Source organism: Heteronotia binoei, chromosome 4 (assembly GCF_032191835.1).
Source record: "Heteronotia binoei isolate CCM8104 ecotype False Entrance Well chromosome 4, APGP_CSIRO_Hbin_v1, whole genome shotgun sequence".
NCBI classification, from domain to species: Eukaryota; Metazoa; Chordata; class Lepidosauria; order Squamata; family Gekkonidae; genus Heteronotia; species Heteronotia binoei.
The window spans coordinates 130,833,112-130,847,844 of NC_083226.1; positions in this window are offsets into that span (position 1 = coordinate 130,833,112).

Consider the following 14,733-nt stretch of genomic DNA (forward strand, 5'->3'; position numbering starts at 1 on the left):
TATGTAACTCTCAGACCACATCTGTCAACTGTCCACATGGAAGACCTGATGACTGTATAATGTGTGAATTGATCCTCAGAGGTTAATATCTTTGAGTGCCTATCCAATGTAGCAATGATCAATGGGCTGTTTAGTCAATGTACATCCATTCCTTGATTACTACAACTATCATAACTTTAATAAAACAAACTGCTTCCATAACTCCTCATATTGCCTCAAACATTTCGGCTTACACACTCAGTTGCCAGTCATACATTAATCCAACAGACAGAAGTGATGCATGTGTGAACCAAAGTGACCTGTATTTCACATTCAACCTTTTGGAATGGTTTTGATTTGCATTGATACTCAAGCCAAGCAGTTCTGCGTTGCTAAGAGATGTTTTGCCACATTTTTAAAACATTTTGTAGGCACTCAGAACTTACCTGTTCCTGTATACTATTCGCCATATGCCAAACACCAACATCACTCCCCCCTTTTTCTGACATTTATTTATTTATTTTATGACTTCTATCCCGCCCTTCCCAACAAGTGGCTCAGGGCGGCTTACAACACAAGAATATAACATAAATAGAAGTTAAAGATAAAACATTTAGATTTAAGTATTAAACCATTAAAACATTAAAACATGTAGACATGCCTATTAGATAATGTATTCCTAACATGGAACACAATTTGTGCAGTTATTATTTAATTTTCAAATCCCTTCTGATATTCAACCTCCTGATATTCAACAAAAAAACAAGAGTCTGATTGGGATTGAATTTCTTCTAGCCTTAGTTGCTTTTTTTAATCCTTCCTGCCTTGAATAATTACGTAATACTTCACTTACAGAAAACAGATGCATTGTGTTAGGGCGGGGGGGAGGGGGGGGAGGAGAGAATGAAGCCTGGCCACCAGCCAAGGAAACTATTATTTTTACCTGAAGTAGTGCTCTGTCTTTATCCCTTTATGTTTGCAGATTTCAGAAGGAGTCACATCTTCCTGACCTCAAAATGTGTGTGGCAGAACTTCCAACACCTGCAGGAATAGAAGGTGGTTGTCTATTGTTAGCGGGCTTTGTCCTGACACTGTTCTGTTATTAATTGAAAGTCTGACTCTACACTGAAGAGGAATGTGCCAGTCCTGAGGCCTTAGGGGGAAAAGAGGCTGAAAGAGGAAGAGACAAGTATTATTTTAAGATCACGTTTTGTTTTTCGTGCACAATTGCTGCAGGTTTCCATCATCCTTACAGGTGGCAACATACCAGCTGCTGTTTAACCTGTGTCTGTTGACACATACGTCATATCACACTGTGATTTATAGAGGCTTCAGTCAAATCAACACTGAAGGATCTGGAAAGCAGGAACAGATAACAAACACATGGAGACTGTGAATCCACTGTCCATCAATATATCCATTATTATTCCAGGATCTGACATCCTCTTTTCCCAAAAGGCCTGGGTGCTGGTGAACTGAATCCAAATCACTATCACTTTTTTATTATTAATTATTATTATTAATAATAGTTTATTATATTCTGCCCATTCCCCCGTGGGGGCTCAGGGTGGAGCACAACATAAATAAAATCACTTTAATGTATTAATCATATATCACTTTAATGCTATAGCAAGTTGGACAAATCTTAGTTACCACAAAGGGAGCCTTCACCTTCTCAATAGTTCCTCACAAAACTTTGTTGTCTGAAATACTTTCCTCACAACTTTACCACTGAAAGTCCATTTGAGGATAGAAGCACTTGAAGCAACAAAGAACACTGAAGCAAAGTTTGAGGTAGCTTTAGCTTCATTCATATGCTCTGTTTCCCCTACAGAACAGGAAAGTCCACTTGAATTTCATATTAAAAGTAAGAAGGGCAGGCACACGAATGAATATACAAGTCTGCCCCCCCCCCAATAACTACTTTGACCTTAAAACAAGAACAATATGGATTGTAGATCTTTAATATAATCTGGCCATCTTTTCACAAGAAACATAAGACAAGATAACAAAAATTTTAGCTGACTTGACTGTTACTATTCACACTAAACTGTGGGGTCTTTTCCCTTTCACAATAAAAAGCTCTAGTCTTTGTAAAGCTATAATTACACAGGTTTTCTGCCCAAGGCACTGAATAATTTCCATTGCTTTATTGAGTGCAGATCCCCCTTTTTATAGCTGTAATCTTCTCTAATTCCTTTTCAGGTGACAACCAGTAATCTTCTGGGATCTTTACAGGTTATAAAGAAGAAACACTCATTGTGTCTATGCAAGCTCAGCCTGACAGAATTAGAAGGGCTGGTTTCTTCTTAAGCATCTGCATCCCTTTAGTTAAGTAATACACTCTGCCCAGACTTTTATGGCACTTCAAGGCATCCCTGACCTGACCTCCTTCTGAGTCAGTCTGCCTGAGGCTCCAGTAGCTACCTTTTGTTAAGGAGAATGGAAATTATAATAGTGAGGGGAGGGGGGAGGACAGGTTGACCCAGTGAAGAAAAGATTATACAAGGGAAGAATTGCCAATGGGGTTCATCCTTGTTAATGTAAGTTCTCCCCACCCCCAATACAAATCAAAAACAAAAAACAAACTAAGTTGGTCTTAAAGGTGCAATCGACTCCTATTTTGTTCTACTACTTCAGACCAACACAGCTACCTACTTGGATCTATCAAGAAGGAAACATGCAGGATTTTTACTTACAAATGATGTGCTCAGTTTTAATAGGTGAACCAATCATAAGTTGAAACATTATCTTTCTCTGTAGACTATGATGCTGAGCAAGCACAAGAGACACCCCCCCATGCTAGTCTAAAAAGGTAAAGGTAATCTCCTGTGCAAGCACCAGTTGTTTCCGACTCTGGGGTGACGTTGCATCACAATGTTTCAAAACAGACTTTTTACAGGGTGGTCCCCAGTCATCTACACTTTTCCTTAGCAAGTTGGGTACTCATTTTACCGACCTCAGAAGGATGGAAGGCTGAGTCAACCTTGAGCTGGCTATCTGAACCCAGCTTCCACCGGGATTGAACGCAGAGAGCTTGGACTGCAGTACTGCAGTGCCACTGTGCTGGATGGGGGAAAAGCAGATCAATGCCTGTGGAGAGGCCGTTTCCACAAACTGAGGAGACCCACATAACCTTCAATGATTTTTGGGAAACTATGTTTGTTTTAAATGTTAAATATTTCCCTAAAGGTAGCAAGTGCATAGGCATTGGGTTTACTGCCATGAGGTAAGTTTTGTGGTGAGTATAAATAAAATATGAAGATCACTGAGGCATAGGGTTGCCAAGTCCCTCCACAGTTGTGGGGGAGGGCTTGTTCCTTGCATGTGCAAAGCATGCACAGCATGATGACATCACCCGGAAGTGACGTCATCACGCTAGGAACATTGCACCAGGGACGATCTAGGACTAGTGATAAAACTCTGTGGCACCATAGAGTTTTACTGTGATTCCTAGAGCATCACACTGGAAATGCTCTAGGATTCATGGTAAAACTCTATGGTACCATAAAGTTTTTAGCACAAGTCTTATTATGTGCCCGGCGCAACGTCCCCAGCACAATTATGTCACTTCTGGGTTACATCACAAGCCAACAGGGCTCTTTGGAGGTAGGGATCCTGTTCAGCATCAGTATTTCGAATAAACAAGCAGTTGTTTGATACAAAGACTCGTTTTATTGATAATCCATTGTTGGCTGAAGGTATGGTACCTTGTATCACCCCTCTTTTTAATCTGGCATCTAGAATTTCTTGAACTTCATGGTGACTCTGATTCCCAATCTGGATAGGTTGTGGAGCTTGTGGTCGAGAGTGCCAAAACGTAGCTCCAGGATCTCGGCGTAATAGGCTGCAATGAAAGACAGGGTGGATTTTACTAAACATTTTTGGTAGTTCTAGTTCCACGGTAACTTTATTGATGACTCTCTTTATCTTGAATGGACCCAGGAATTTGTAAGCTAATTTCCTTGAAGGCTGAGACATGGGTAAGTTCTTAGTTGATAGGAAAACGTTTTCCCCTACTTTGAAGTCCCATACTGAAACATGATTTTTATCATAGTGTCTTTTATAAGTGTCTTTAGCCGTTTCCAGATTCTCTTGTATTACCTTCCACACTTTCCCTAAGTTTCCCCACCAATGTGGATAATTCTGGGGCAGTTCCCCCTGGTAGCAAGGGAAAAGGTTTTCCTTCAAAACCATTCACTACTCTAAAAGGAGAGGTCTTTGTGGAACTGTGGACACTGTTGTTATATCCATACTCCACAAATGGAAACAACTCTACCCAATTGGATTGTTGGTAATTTATATAGCACCGTAAATGCTGTTGTCGGTTCACCAAATTGTCGGTTCACCAAATGTAAAGTTTTCACATAACCAAAGTGCCTCGAAAGTTTACTACTGTGACAAAATTGTAGCACCTGCTTCTGGAGGCTTTCCGGAACATACAGTTTCCCTTCTCGGTACCAGAATCCTCCTCCTTCCTTAATAACCCCATCTGGTTTATTATCTCCCTCCTTTTCCACCTCGGTGATCAGTCTTTCTCCTCCCCACTTCTCTTCTATGTTTCCTTTTTTCGCTTTAGATCTAGTAGTAACTGCCCCCACTAGATGATTGGGTGATATAATAGAGTCAATGACTTCTTCTCTTTGACTGTTGTGTTGAGTTTGATCAATACATGGTTCCCCTTTCATTAGTGTCCCGTCCATTTGCTCAAATTGTATGGGTTGTGGTAAAGGGATCTTAGGGAGACCCAAAGCTTCCACTAACTTGGGCGTAATTATTTTAGTGCATCCTGAATCAATCAGGGCCCGTACAGGGGTCTTTAGCTTCGAGTTTAATAAAGTCAATGGGACAAAAAATAAAGATCCAGTTATTCTCACCCTTAATGGTGCCGTTAGTTCCACGACCTGCTGCTCGGCACCTCTCAGTGCAGGTCATTCCCATTTCCCGCCAGCTCATCCTCCCAGGACATTTCGCTCAGCTCATTGATGATGATGGTTTCTTCATCCAGTGAGGTGGTGGCCACTGTGCTCCCTTTCACCGATTCTTTAGAACAACTAGTAGTCTTCTTTGGTGCGAATGTGCTGGGCTTTGGAGTGAGGGGGGGCCTCAAGATCATTCCGGGCAGTTAGCCGCCAGATGATTTAGATCCCCACACCGGAAACAAAGTTGTGGAGTGGCCGGCTTGTTGGTTCTCCCAGCGGCCCAACGAGTGTCTAGTATGTGCCATGGGGGGGGGGGTCTGCACCTCAATCTTGTCTTCTCTGCTCTCACCTTGTCCTTTCTCCAGAGGGCTCGGGAGTTCACTGTTATCTGGAGCTCTCTCCGCAATTGCTACAGATATTCAAAAATACTACCAGTTACTATCATGTGGTTATAACTTCCCTGGTTCCCAGACATTCCTGCTTCTCTTGATAAACGGTATGAATGGGAACTCTTCGGGGGAGGCGCCTCCTTTCCATCTATCATCAAAGTTACTTGCATTCCTACATTTTCTAACCAGAGGTGAGAAAGGAAGAGAAAGGCGAGAAAAAGGAAGGGGGGAGTAAGCTTTGAAATGCAACCACGGGAAAGAAGAGATTTCAGAGCAGAGAGAGAGGAATTGAATTCCCATAATTGTATTGATCTAATACACAGAAATAGCATGCTTGACAGATCCCCCTAGCAGCCTGCTCCCTGCCAGTGGGTTGGGGTCCTCCCAGGCAGGGGATCCCCTGCTCCCAGCAGGAACTTGGCTGCCCTACTAAGGCAGGAATTGTGCATAAAAACACAGAAGATTGCCCTGGCCTGGATAGCCCAGGCAAGCCCAATCAGATCATTAGGTCTTGCCAGATCTCAGAAGCTAAGCAGGGTCGACTCTGGCAAGCAGAAGTGGAATTCTAGCAGGAGCTCCTTTGTATATTAGGCCACACACCCCTGATGTAGCCAATCCTGCAAGAGCTTACAAAAAAGAGCCTTGTAAGCTCCTGGAGGATTGGTTACATTAGGGGTGTGTGGCCTAATATGCAAAGGAGCTCCAGCTAGAATTTCACCCCTGTTGGCAAGTACTTGGATGGGAGACCTCCTTGAAATACCAGGAGTTGGGAGGACAGGGGCAGGCTTTATTCCACCATCTTTCTGAATATCTTCCAGGCCCCCAGTAGGATCAGTCACCAGACGTCACCGTGACTTCCGAGTGTGCACACACACACACACATAAAATACAAAAACAAAACAAAACACACAGATTTATTTATTTACAAGTTGATTTCAAGAACAGACCAATACCACAGATCTCCAGATGGTCAGAAGGGAAACCCAGGTGAGGCACATAAATTCAAGTTTGTTATATCTTTTGAGTGTGTTTGAATTCTCTTTAAGCTTTCAGGTACAAACAAGCTTTTACTGACTAGTCACTAGGTCGTATGCTTTCCACCTACACCAGCCTGCCAATTCCTAAGAGTCAGACTAAATCAAGAGTGTCAAAATCATTTGTTATGAGGGCCAGATCTGATATAAATGAGACCTTGTCAGGTCGAGCCATGTGTATCATAGAAGATATTGAAGAAGATATTGGATTTATATCCCGCCCTCCACTCCGAAGAGTCTCAGAGTGGCTCACAATCTCCTTTACCTTCCTCCCCGACAACAGAAACCCTGTGAGGTGGGTGGGGCTAGAGAGGGCTCTCACAGCAGCTGCCCTTTCAAGGACAACCTCTGCCAAGGCTATGGCTGACCCAAGGCCATGCTAGCAGGTGCAAGTGGAGGAGTGGGGAATCAAACCCGGTTCTCCCAGATAAGAGTCCGTGCACTTAACCACTACACCAAACTGGCTCTCCAAAATGGGCCTCCAAACTGGCTCTCTCATAAAATGTAATGCCAAGTAGTAGAGATATAAATTTTATAAAGGACACAGAAAAATACAAAGGTTTTTTAAAAGCTTAAAATAAAACATGCTTAAAACATTAGCACTCATTGGTCTTAAAGGTGCTTTCTTTGTATCTCTCCCATGGGTATCTCTCCCATGGGATTCAGGAACTGGGCAAAGGAAGCTCTGGCTCTTTCCTTCCTTCCCCGGGGGATCAGAAGAGGGAAGAGCCTCAGCCAATAGAAGAGAAGCTTGGCTCAGTCACTCTGCTGTGTGACTGAGAGAGCCTAGCAAAGCAAATTCTCCCTCCCTGCTTTCTCCTCAAAGAAGAAGCCTCAGCCAATGGAAAAAATAGAGGCTTTGCTCTGTAGCTCCTGTGCAATTGAGCAAGCCTAGAAAAGCAAGCTGTGATGCAGAAGGAAGCAAGAGAGAGGGAGAAGGATACATATGACATCCAGTTGCTCAGAGGCCTGATAGGAGCCCTCGGGGGACCTGATTTGGCCCCAGGGCTGCATATTTGACAACCCTGGACTAAATGATAGGTCTGCTCATAAGCAGAGACAGGTCTAACTATCGGGTATTCTGACTGCTTTTTTTATGAGCCAGACCTGAGCTCTCATTCCTCTCTCTCCTTGAGGCAGAACTCAACTCTTCTCTGCTATGCTTCTCTCCAACATTCCACCCCCTTTCCGAAAGGTGATTGGATGCTGGAGCAACACTCCCATAGACTCAAGCAAGCGGCTATTTTCCCCTTCAGGGGCAGGGTAGCTTCCTGTCCATCACAGACTTCCTCAAATAGAATGAACTGGTAAACAAAGTGCATGAAAGAGGAAAAATTAATGACACACCTACCAATATAATGCTAGTGTAAATTACAGAATGCATTTCATCTACAAATATCTGTCAGAATGTCCCCCAGATTAATTAGTAGTGGACATCATTTCTAGCACTCAAGTACAGTTTTAATTCTTACATCTATCTTGCTGGGGAAGAGGGTTTCTCATATATTGCACCATCATTTATGTTCCCATGATCAAACTGAAATGTGGTAGAAGTGGATGATGTTAGTCCCATTAGCTTACATTAGCCGTGCTCTGTGATTAATTACGTATATGGTTACGAAGGCATTATCAAATGATCTTCTACATGATGATCCTGCCTTTCCTCCAAGTCACTCAGAAAGGCAGATAGTAGCTGGATTCAACTGAGTGTTGCATGGGCAGAAGGAGTTCCACTCTTGAACTTGACTTTCTTGTCCTCCCCTTCTGCTGCTGATCCAAATATCACCCCTCAAAATGCTGCACCTGGGGGTCCCCAACCTCCAGGAGCAACATTTGTAGGAGGGGCATTTGGGAGTTGCAGCAGAATAGAGAGGCAAGAAAGTCAGGTTCCCTTGGTGGAAATCCTTCCAGCTGGAAACATTCTTTTGAGTCCAAGCCAGAATTCTTCCCTCTTCCATTTTATCCTCAGGTTATGTTGACAGAGAATGAGTAGTCTGGGTTTTCTGTGTCCATCAGACACTGTAACTGGTATCCCATACTTGCTGCAAACCAGTGGTCCCCAACCTTTTTGGCCCCGGGTACCAGCCCCAGGGTCAGCCTGCCCACAGTGGCCCAGGGCCAGCGGGGGGGTACCAAATTTGGCCTCCCCCCGTGATGCCTCCTCCCTGCCCCCCCCCACGGTGCCTCCTCTTCCTCCTCCCTCTGTTTCTCCATTTCCTCACGATGCCTCCTCCTGGCCACCCCCGCGGCGCATCCTCCTCCCTCCATTTCTCCATGATGCCTCCTCCTTCCCGCGATACCTCTTCCTCCCTGCCTACCCCCGTGGCGCCTTCTACTCCCTCTGTTTCCCCGTTTCCCCACAATGCCTCCTCCTCCCCACCCACCCCCATGGTGCTTCCTCCTCCCTTCGTTGCTTCAAGTTTAAGGCCAGGGAAGGCGGCAGCAAAGTGCTTTCCCAGCTCTTTAAAAGCCAACCCCTCGACAGGGAAACCGCGGCAGCAGAGCAAGCAACTGGCTGAAAAAGCCGTGCTGCCCATGCTTCCTGGAGGACAAATGGAGGGTGAAGGAGGTGCCGTGGGGTGGGCAGGGTGGTGAGGCTGCCCATCACGGGGGGGGGCAGGGCAGCGGGGCTGTGCAGCCCAGTCACCAACACTCCACGGACTGGGGCCAGTCTCTGGCCCGGGGGTTGGGGACCCCTGCTGTAAACTATTTGCTGATGTACCACGTATTCCAGCAACAAACTCCAAAGTACAAGTCATGTTCTTTCCATTTCATCCACATTGTAATGTGCATCCAATAATACTGACCCCGAAACCTGGTAAGAGAAGTGTATGAAGTATCAATGGAACTGGAGCCCTCACAACCTACAGGACTATTCATTCCAAATTCATTCAAATATATTTTGGTGTACAATCAAAATAACTGTATGAGTTAGAACTAGAAGTGGAGAATGTGTGAAAAGTCAAACCCAAGACTTGGAAGAGGTTCCTGAATCCTGACCTACATGGATGAATATTTCTTTTTTCTCTGCTACAAAACCCTATCCAGACACTGAGCATCTCAGAAGGATGCCATTCATTGTGGCACCATACCCTACCCTAGGAAAAGACAGTGCTTTAAATCAGACTACTCCTTGTATGTGGCATGAATGTGACAGCAACTTCCCAGAGAAGAAGATTGCAGATTTATACCCCACCCTTCTCTCTGAATCAGACTCAGAGCGACTTACAATCTCCTATATCTTATCCCCCCACAACAGCCACCCTGTGAGGTGGGTGGGACTGAGAGGGCTCTCACAGCAGCTGCCCTTTCAAGGACAACCTCTACCAGAGCTATGGCTGACTCAAGGCCATTTCAGCAGCTGCAGATGGAGGAGTGGCGAATCAAACCCGGTTCTCCAAGATAAGAGTCCACACACTTAACCACTACACCAAACTGGCTCTCCAGAGCCTGTGAACTGTGTTCTGGCCATAATGTGTCTCTGACCACATGTATAACTAATTTCACATCCTCATGCCCCATGCTGTATTCTTGATTGCTATAGAAAGCCAAAGAAAGCAAATAGCTTCAGTGAGGTAATTCCTGTAACTCCACTTAAATTATTTGTCTATGTTCCGATTAGGTATAATGCTCCTACAGTGGTAATTGAAATCAGTGGGCTAAGACCATAATAAATCTGCATAGCACTACAATTCTAATCAACTAATACATCCAAGCAAGAATAACCATTTCCAGAAAACACTGAGCAGAAAGCCTGAGAAGCAATCAAATTAGTAGTTCCAATATTTTTTTCCACAATTATTCAGAGTCTGAGCTATAAACATTCACCAAAATGTTTCAGTTCAGACCCAAGTTCATTACTAACGTTTGATAAGACTTTGTGCTGAGTGCCCTGCTGGTTGAAATATATACAGTCTAGCCAAATTTAAACATTTGAAGCCCCTTTAACTTTAATAGAAGAGACTTAGTCATTTATATACTATAAATGAAAAAATGAAAAATAAGGAACCAATAAAGTCAACAACAAACTTAAAAATGGTCAGCAGCAGCAGCAGAGTTTTTTTTTAAAATTGCTGCTGATGAAACCATTGAGCAGCAATAAAAGCAGCAGTTGAAGACCCAGTAAAATAATGAAATCAGTTTGCAGTAAAATCTCTTTAGCAGCAGTAAAATAAGCAATTAAGAAAAGTCAGGGACACAAGGAAAACAACCAGTTATATGTAAACCTAGCTGCTGAGAGCTTATTTTAGTAATAATTTATCTGTTGTGGTGGCAAATCTGACCATCCTGATTGGTTGAGACTTATTGGGACTGTGGGGTATCAGCCTTTGGCCCACCAAACTATCAATCAAGAGCACTTGCGTGCCATTGGTTGAGTCCGCTCCTTTCTCCCACCTGAGTGGCTGTTGCTAGCCAGCAAAACTGATTCTGTCAGTAAAACACAACCAGCCTTAGTTCTGGCAGTTACTGTGGGAACACACTACTGTGTCGGTCACATGTTGGTGACTATCTCTAGTCTCCCAATGGTTGGCTTCCCTGCCCCCACCTATTACAGGCCCAGGAATATTGAACACACTGCCAAAAGCAGTCTTACCTCAGAGACAGCCACATCTTCAACTGTTCTCTGTGTTCTTTTTGGCAACTGACCTCAGAAAGGGCTGCAGAGCTTTTGCAGCCTCATAAAAGGCCTCCCAGCACATGCAGCCCCCAAAGGCCACAGAAATAGCAAGGGAGGCCAGACCCAACTGGGAGTGTTTTCTTAGAGCCCATGGCTGTCCCCTGGGAAGTGCTAATCAGAGACTGTTTCTAGGCAACCCAACTGCTTTTGTCAGAAAAGGGAGAGGCCTCAGAGGAATATAATGCCATATGGTCTACCCCCAAAATCAGTTATTTTCTCCAGGATGGGAAGAGAGATCTGTTGTCTAGAGTACAAATTGCAGAGATCAGCTCCCCTTGAGGTGTGGGGGGAGCAGGAGCAGCGCTGAGGTTTTTGCTGCCCCAGGCCATCTGCATGGCTGTGCCCCCCCATGAGGGAGTCTGAGTGAGGCTGTGCAATTCCTTTCATCTGCCCAGGGCTGCGGGGCTGCTGTGCCTCACTCTGAGGCTGTCTCCCCTTGCAGGGGAGGCAGCTTTAGAGTGATGCCGTGCCTTCTCCTCCCTTCGCCCAGGTACCAGGCAGGGGGAAGGGGCTGCAGGGCTGCCATGCCTCACTCTGAGGCTGTCTCTCCTTGCACGGGGGGGGGCAGCCAGGAATGAAGCTGCATGGCCCTTTTCATCTATCCAGCTGCCAGGCAGGGAAAAGGGCTGTGGGACTGCCATGCCTTTGCAGGGGAGGCAGCTTCAGAGCTAGGCCGCTTTCTACTGAGCCCAGCTAGGAAGCCGGGCTTGGAGGAGAGCACAAACTGGCACACAGTTCCACCACTTTCAGCTTCCGGGGTCTGCAACCAGGGAAGCCGAGATCAGCTGTAGGCGAGGTAGGCTTCCCAATCCCCAGGTCCCAGCGAGGGATCCCCCATTTTTACAGGCTTCCCCCTCGCCCCCTGTCCCCAGTCAGCTGGCCGGCGGGGGAAGCCTCGCCCCCACAGTCACCATGTACCTTTAGAGCTCTGGCAGGCTTAGAAACCTGCAAACAGGTCTATTTTTAAAATGTGTGCCTTTAAAGCTGAGCAGGAAACAGGAAGCGCTTCATGGGAAAGGGTCCATAACCGTTTCGTCAAAGAACAGCCCCTCCCTTTGTTTTGCTTTCGTTTTCAGAGCAAGTAAAGTTCTACAGGAACCAGACCCAGTAAGTGTTTGTGTGTGAGAGAGAGGGAGGGGACAGGGGATTCCCTGGTTTGGAGGCCCTCCCCTTGCTTTAGAAAGCAGAGGGGGGAAGGAAATGTCTACTGGGCACTCTATTATTCCCTGTTGAGAACAATTCCCATAGGGAATAATGGGGAATTGATCCGTGGATATTCGGGGCTCGGGGGGGCTGTGTTTTGAGGTAGAGGCATCAAATTTTTAGTATAGCATCTAGTGCCTCTCGCCAAAATACCCCCAAAGTTTTGAAATGATTGGACCAGGGGACCCAATTTTATGAGCCCCAAAAGAAGGTGCCCCTTTCCTTCATTATTTCCTATGGAAGGAAGGCATTTAAAAAGGTGTGCTGTCCCTTTAAATGTGATGGCCAGAACTTCCTTGGAGTTCAATTATGCTTGTCACACCCTTGTTCCTGGCTCCATCCCAATGTCTCCTGGCTCTACCCCCAAAGTCTCCTGGCTCCACCCCTAAAGTCCCCAGATATTTCTTGAATTGGACTTTGCAACTCTAAGGCGAGGTGGCACCCAAGTCAGCCACCTATCTCACCAATTCCCACCCTCCAGCCTTGTTGGGGAGTGACTACCTTCACATGAGTGGGTGGGAAGACAGCAAGTGTGGGGCGCCCTCACCCAGAGCCTCCTTCTAAAACCCATTGTATTTTTCACCACAACGAGCCTTATTCCTAGTAGAAGAATAAAGACAGTTTTACATGCCACCTCACACTTTACAAAGAAGGCTGAAGATGTACAGCAGGGGACAGCAGTCCATGGAGGGGAGGGCGAGGAGAGAGAAACAATCTATCCCTTATGGCCAACCAGTTCATTTCTGTAAAAGGTGGCACCCTTTACAAGACCCAAGAGTTGGATCTTAATATTCAGGCAAGTTCATATAGAAGGTGCTACTTAAAGTAGCCAGGTCTACTGAGGCCTTCAAAGGCAAGCACCACCTCTTTTAATTGCACTCAGAAACCAGTTTGTAGGCTACACTGCTTTTTCAGGACTGGTGAGATGCATTCGAGTGCCTTGCTGCTCTATTCTGTACTCAGTGAAGGGCTACATTTTGGCTGGATCATGCCCACATCAACTATTCATGACACATTGCAAATAAATATTTTTACCAAGGGAAATTGAATGAACAAATATGAATGAATGACAACAAAAATCAGCATCACAGCACCCATAAGATATGGGGAAATTAGTGCTGACATTGATTTTCCCTGGATGTAAGGATCAAAACAATACAATGTGCATGAAGAAATTTTAACAGTCTAACAGTGACATCGTAACCAGAGTCACACCCTTGTAAGCATCAATGTACTTACAAGGGAGTAGTTCTGCTTAGGATGGTGCTATAAAGTGCAATCTAAAACCAATGAATTATTATATAAATACTAGTCTTGTGCCCTGACTTGGATAACCCAGGCTAACCCAATCTCATCAGCTCTCAGAAGATGAGCAGAGTTGGCCTTGGCTAGTATTTGGGTGAGAGACTATGGAGGAAAAGCAAAGGTTACTACACAGAGCAAAGCAATGGCCTTGAAAACTCTATGAGAGGTTGCCATGAATTGACTGGAACTTGATGGGGGGAGCATTATTTCAGCACTGTGCTTGTGCACATATTAGCAGATGTGATAACTATTAGTTTAATTTGCTCTGCTTCTTCAATGGGGAACAAATAGTCATGGTAATGTACCATCGTGTTACTGCCAACTGAGCCACTTCGGTATGGGAGTATCTTTATTATGCCAAAGATTATTCAAGAATGCTTTTAAATGATAAAAATGAAGACAGCCTTATAACAAATACATCTTTTCAGCAACATTCTCTCTCTCACACACACACACACACACACACACAGGTGGTAGTAACAAACCTGGAGCAAAGTTTTGTGAAATTCAGAATTAAGGGTATTGGTTTGTAATTTTAATTGGTCCCTGCTAAAAGAGAGCACGGAAGACATTTATTTGACTAATATTAGAACTAGCCACTAGAGGGCAACCATGCTCTGTGTAAACAAAATCCTCAGAATTCGCTTGCTTAGTTTCCTTGTTATTTATTACACGCCAAAGCATTCTTTGGGGATATGCTTCCTGAAACTGTGTATTTGGTGGTGCCCCAACAACTTGACACTTTGTATGTTAATCATACAGTATAAACAACTGTTCTCACATACTGCAATGCATCAAGTAAATCTGACGCAGAACATTACACACCCAGATTTAGGGCCAAATTAAGATGTGAGGGTGTCCCTTGTGATCACCATGCAGATGCCACCACCATTTTAAAATATCACGAGAGCACCCACAACACCCCCCCCCCACACACACACACACACACACACATGCACCTGATGAATTAAGAGCCTAACTAGATGCTATAAACTGCTCAAGTTCACCATGAGTACTTACAGCTATACTATAGCTGCTAGTTCCCAATGTCAACTCACAAGTAAATGTGCAGAAGGGTCCAATTCACATCACATGCTGGCTCTCAGCTGAGTGAATAATGCTCACCCTGTGGTCCTCGGGGTGTTTGAGCCAAGGACCACAAAAAAAGCAGAGTAGAGGGCAGAAATTCTTCTTTCATGGGCTCAAATGAGTCAGGCCCTTCA